At 56.8% G+C, this 6,000-nt stretch overlaps 1 protein-coding gene across 2 annotated transcripts in view; it reads right to left on the bottom strand.

Moving 5' to 3' along the window:
- The window catches only part of LOC146856131 (hyaluronidase-like), a 30,048-nt gene extending 24,466 nt beyond the window's left edge, over positions 1-5,582 (bottom strand). For both annotated transcript variants that reach the window (XM_085654166.1, XM_085654165.1), the window contains exon 1: positions 5,459-5,582. The gene's annotated coding sequence lies outside the window, so the exon portion shown is untranslated. The remainder of the gene's footprint in view (positions 1-5,458) is intronic.
- Positions 5,583-6,000: the final 418 nt, after the last annotated feature.

Genomic DNA, 6,000 nt, shown 5'->3' on the forward strand with positions numbered 1-6,000 from the left:
GGCAGCCTACAGTAACAAGTCACTGCAGCAATCTGAGCCAGTGCAGCAGAGGGAGGCAGACTACAGTAACCTGTCCCTGCAGCACTCTGTGCCACTGCAGCAGAGGGAGGAAGCCTACAGTAACCTGTCCCTGCAGCACTCTGCGCCATAGCAGGAGAGAGAGGCAGCCTACAGTAAGCTGGTTCCTGCAGCACTCTGTGCCACTGCAGCAGAGGGAGGCAGCCTACAGTGACCTGTCCTTGCAGCAATCTGCGCCACAGCAGCAGAGGGAGGCAGCCTACAGTAACCTGTCCCTGCAGCACTCTGAGCCGCAGCAGCAGAGGGAGGCAGCCTACAGTAACCTGTCCCTGCAGCACTCTGAGCCGCAGCAGCAGAGGGAGGCAGCCTACAGTAACCTGTCCCTGCAGCAATCTGAGCTAGTGCAGCAGAGGGAGGCAGCCTACAGTAACCTGTCCCTGCAGCAATCTGAGCCAGTGCAGCAGAGGGAGGCAGCCTACAGTAACCAGTCCCTGCAGCACTCTGCGCCAGTGCAGCAGAGGGAGGCAGCCTACAGTAACCTGTCCTTGCAGCCCTCTGCACCAGTGCAGCAGAGGGAGGCAGCCTACAGTAACCTGTCCCTGCAGCACTCTGCGCCACTGCAGCAGAGGGAGGCAGCCTACAGTAACCTGTCCCTGCAGCAATCTGAGCCAGTGCAGCAGAGGGAGGCAGCCTACAGTAACATGTCCCTGCAGCACTCTGCGCCATTGCAGCAGAGGAAGGCAGCCTACAGTAACCTGTCCCTGCAGCACTCTGCGCCACTGTAGCAGAGGGAGGCAGACTTCAGTAACCTGTCCCTGCAGCACTCTATGCCAGTGCAGTGGAGAAGGCGGCCTACAGTAACCTGTCCCTGCAGAACTCTGCTCCAGTGCAGCAGAGGAAGGCAGCCTACAGTAACCTGTCCCTGCAGAACTCTGCTCCAGTGCAGCAGAGGAAGGCAGCTTACAGTAACCTGTCCCTGCAGCACTCTGTGCCACTGCAGCAGAGGGAGGCAGACTTCAGTAACCTGTCCCTGCAGCAATATGCACCAGTGCAGTGGAGAAGGCGGCCTACAGTAACCTGTCCCTGCAGCAGAGGGAGGCAGCCTACAGTAACCAGTCCCTGCAGCACTCTGTGCCACAGCAGCAGAGAGAGGCAGCCTACAGTAACCTGTCCCTGCAGCACTCTGCACCACAGCAGCAGAGGGAGGCAGCCTACAGTAACTTGTCCCTGCAGCAATCTGAGCCAGTGCAGCAGAGGGAGGCAGCCTACAGTAACCTGTCCCTGCAGCAATCTGAGCCAGTGCAGCAGAGGGAGGCAGCCTACAGTAACATGTCCCTGCAGCACTCTGCGCCATTGCAGCAGAGGAAGGCAGCCTACAGTAACCTGTCCCTGCAGCACTCTGCGCCACTGTAGCAGAGGGAGGCAGACTTCAGTAACCTGTCCCTGCAGCACTCTATGCCAGTGCAGTGGAGAAGGCGGCCTATAGTAAGCTACCAGTGCAGCAGAGGAAGGCAGCCTACAGTAACCTGTCCCTGCAGAACTCTGCTCCAGTGCAGCAGAGGAAGGCATCTTACAGTAACCTGTCCCTGCAGCGCTCTGCGCCACTGCAGCAGAGGGAGGCAGACTTCAGTAACCTGTCCCTGCAGCAATATGCACCAGTGCAGTGGAGAAGGCGGCCTACAGTAACCTGTCCCTGCAGCAGAGGGAGGCAGCCTACGGTAACCAGTCCCTGCAGCACTCTGTGCCACAGCAGCAGAGAGAGGCAGCCTACAGTAACCTGTCCCTGCAGCACTCTGCACCACAGCAGCAGAGGGAGGCAGCCTACAGTAACTTGTCCCTGCAGCAATCTGAGCCAGTGCAGCAGAGGGAGGCAGCCTACAGTAACCTGTCCCTGCAGCACTCTGTGCCACTGCAGCAGAGGGAGGAAGCCTACAGTAACCTGTCCCTGCAGCACTCTGCGCCACAGCAGGAGAGAGAGGCAGCCTACAGTAACCTGTCCCTGCAGCACTCTGCGCCATAGCAGGAGAGAGAGGCAGCCTACAGTAACCAGTCCCTGCAGCACTCTGAGCCGCAGCAGCAGAGGGAGGCAGCCTACAGTATCCTGTCCCTGCAGCAGTCTGAGCCAGTGCAGCAGAGGGAGGCAGCCTACAGTAAGCTGTTCCTGCAGCACTCTGTGCCACTGCAGCAGAGGGAGGAAGCCTACAGTAACCTGTCCCTGCAGCACTCTGCGCCATAGCAGGAGAGAGAGGCAGCCTACAGTAAGCTGGTTCCTGCAGCACTCTGTGCCACTGCAGCAGAGGGAGGCAGCCTACAGTAACCTGTCCCTGCAGCACTCTGCGCCACAGCAGCAGAGGGAGGCAGCCTACAGTAACCAGTCCCTGCAGCACTCTGAGCCGCAGCAGCAGAGGGAGGCAGCCTACAGTAACCTATCCCTGCAGCAGTCTGAGCCAGTGCAGCAGAGGGAGGCAGCCTACACTAACCAGTCCCTGCAGCACTCTGCACCAGTGCAGCAGAGGGAGGCAGCCTACAGTAACCAGTCCCTGCAGCAATCTGAGCCAGTGCAGCAGAGGGAGGCAGACTACAGTAACCTGTCCCTGCAGCACTCTGTGCCACTGCAGCAGAGGGAGGAAGCCTACAGTAACCTGTCCCTGCAGCACTCTGCGCCATAGCAGGAGAATGAGGCAGCCTACAGTAAGCTGGTTCCTGCAGCACTCAGTGCCACTGCAGCAGAGGGAGGCAGCCTACAGTAACCTGTCCTTGCAGCACTCTGCGCCACAGCAGCAGAGGGAGGCAGCCTACAGTAACCAGTCCCTGCAGCACTCTGAGCCGCAGCAGCAGAGGGAGGCAGCCTACAGTAACCTGTCCCTGCAGCAGTCTGAGCCAGTGCAGCAGAGGGAGGCAGCCTACAGTAAGCTGTTCCTGCAGCACTCTGTGCCACTGCAGCAGAGGGAGGAAGCCTACAGTAACCTGTCCCTGCTGCACTCTGTGCCATAGCAGGAGAGAGAGGCAGCCTACAGTAAGCTGGTTCCTGCAGCACTCTGTGCCACTGCAGCAGAGTGAGGCAGCCTACAGTAACCTGTCCCTGCAGCACTCTGTGCCACTGCAGCAGAGGGAGGCAGCCTACAGTAACCAGTCCCTGCAGCACTCTGAGCCGCAGCAGCAGAGGGAGGCAGCCTACAGTAACCTATCCCTGCAGCACTCTGCACCAGTACAGCAGAGGGAGGCAGCCTACAGTAACCAGTCCCTGCAGCACTCTGCGCCAGTGCAGCAGAGGGAGGCAGCCTACAGTAACCTGTCCTTGCAGCCCTCTGCACCAGTGCAGCAGAGGGAGGCAGCCTACAATAACCTGTCCCTGCAGCACTCTGCGCCACTGAAGCAGAGGGAGGCAGCCTACAGTAACCTGTCCCTGCAGCAATCTGAGCCAGTGCAGCAGAGGGAGGCAGCCTACAGTAACAAGTCCCTGCAGCACTCTGCGCCATTGCAGCAGAGGAAGGAAGCCTACAGTAACCTGTCCCTGCAGCACTCTGCGCCACTGCAGCAGAGGGAGGAAGACTTCAGTAACCTGTCCCTGCAGCAATATGCACCAGTGCAGTGGAGAAGGCGGCCTACAGCAACCTGTCCCTGCAGCAGAGGGAGGCAGCCTACAGTAACCTGTCCCTGCAGCACTCTGCGCCACAGCAGCAGAGGGAGGCAGCCTACAGTAACCAGTCCCTGCAGCACTCTGAGCCGCAGCAGCAGAGGGAGGCAGCCTACAGTAACCTGTCCCTGCAGCAGTCTGAGCCAGTGCAGCAGAGGGAGGCAGCCTACACTAACCAGTCCCTGCAGCACTCTGCACCAGTGCAGCAGAGGGAGGCAGCCTACAGTAACCAGTCCCTGCAGCACACTGCGCCAGTGCAGCAGAGGGAGGCAGCCTACAGTAACCTGTCCTTGCAGCCCTCTGCACCAGTGCAGCAGAGGGAGGCAGCCTACAGTAACCTGTCCCTGCAGCACTGCGCCACAGCAGCAGAGGGAGGCAGCCTACAGTAACCAGTCCCTGCAGCACTCTGAGCCGCAGCAGCAGAAGGAGGCAGCCTACAGTAACCTGTCCCTGCAGCAGTCTGAGCCAGTGCAGCAGAGGGAGGCAGCCTACAGTAACCAGTCCCTGCAGCACTCTGCGCCAGTGCAGCAGAGGGAGGCAGCCTACAGTAACCTGTCCTTGCAGCACTCTGCACCAGTGCAGCAGAGGGAGGCAGCCTACAGTAACCAGTCCCTGCAGCACTCTGCGCCAGTGCAGCAGAGGGAGGCAGCCTACAGTAACCTGTCCTTGCAGCACTCTGCACCAGTGCAGCAGAGGGAGGCAGCCTACAGTAACCAGTCCCTGCAGCACTCTGCACCAGTGCAGCAGAGGGAGGCAGCCTACAGTAACCAGTCCCTGCAGCACTCTGCGCCAGTGCAGCAGAGGGAGGCAGCCTACAGTAACCTGTCCTTGCAGCACTCTGCACCAGTGCAGCAGAGGGAGGCAGCCTACAGTAACCAGTCCCTGCAGCACTCTGCGCCAGTGCAGCAGAGGGAGGCAGCCTACAGTAACCTGTCCTTGCAGCACTCTGCACCAGTGCAGCAGAGGGAGGCAGCCTACAGTAACCTGTCCATGCAGCACTCGGTGCCACTACAGCATAGCAATCGCTGCCTGGAGCAGCCCATGCCGATAGTTCTCTATTCCAATGAAACCGATGATCTGCTGTCCTCGCACCATTGTCTGCACTGTCACAAAAGCCACTCAGCCCAGGCCCTGCAGCCAGGGTCATCTTAAGGATTTTGGGGGCCCTGGGCAAGACATATTTTGGGGGCGCCCATACAAGAAACACATTTAAATTGTATTACTCATTTACTGACAATTCAAGCCTGCACGATGCCCAAAAATTAAAAATGATATGTTAAACTTTAACAGGGTCACATGAAAGAGTTTAAATATGTATTGCCAGGACCCCAAAAATCCTAAAGACGACACTGTGTAGAGAGACAGTCAGAGATAAATGTGGGCAGAGAGGAAGATCGGTTTAGGTAGAGAATTAGACTAGACAGATGCCTAATAGAAAGACGGTTCACTTTCCAAGGGGGCCCCTTGGAAGGTGGTGGCCCTGGGCGATTGCCCACTTAGCCCATGCCTCTCAAAACCTATCTGCCTGCAGCACACAAACGCCACAACCAGAGGCAAGCACGTGTAGGGAATGGAAATATTTTTAGTCATACTTTGAAAGATTGGTAAGCACCGAGGCAGCTAGGCTGCAGACCCACACTGAGTCAGTCACATAGGAGACAATCCATACAGGCGTTTAGAGGTCTCTTCCTCAAAACTGTGGACTGGTGTGTGGACAACATACAGTGTAATTCAGTATTCACGTCAACTTTCAGAAATTACAAGCGGTAATTAAAGGTGCCTTTAGAAGACACTAATTCTTACCTGCGTCGCTGCTGAATCGGAAAGTTCTGGGACCCGGTGAAAGAAAGGGTACGTCACAAAGTGCGGCACCGGGACCCAGCTATCCACAGGAATTGACAACAAAAAGTGGTCTTAGAAATGTTTTGGGCGCTTTGAGTGAGGACTGCTTTTAAGGTATGTATCGATAAAGCCTTTGTGTCGTTCATCCAATCACGTTGCAGCATTCAATGATTAGCTTTGCCTTGTCTTGTCTTTGAGTTAGTGATTACACTCAGTTAGCCATTCGTCTGGCAGAAGGGGCCATTACGTGGTTTATCCCATTCACAACAATACGGAGCAAGGACAGGCTTGTGTTCACAATTCAGTCAACATTTCCTAATTCGAGCGTCTTCTGAGAAACGAGCTCAGAATATGATCCTCGCTGCGGGAATGTTTCGTGCTTTATTGTGTATAGATTGTTGCATTAAACCTGCGTGTTATGGAAGAGGGCCCCTAAAGGTCACGTACACCCTTTAGCCTCATCTTATGGAGGACGAGAACCAGTCCAAACAGAGGGTTAGTTA

Source organism: Triturus cristatus, chromosome 4_1, assembly GCF_964204655.1.
Source record: "Triturus cristatus chromosome 4_1, aTriCri1.1, whole genome shotgun sequence".
NCBI lineage: Eukaryota > Metazoa > Chordata > Amphibia > Caudata > Salamandridae > Triturus > Triturus cristatus.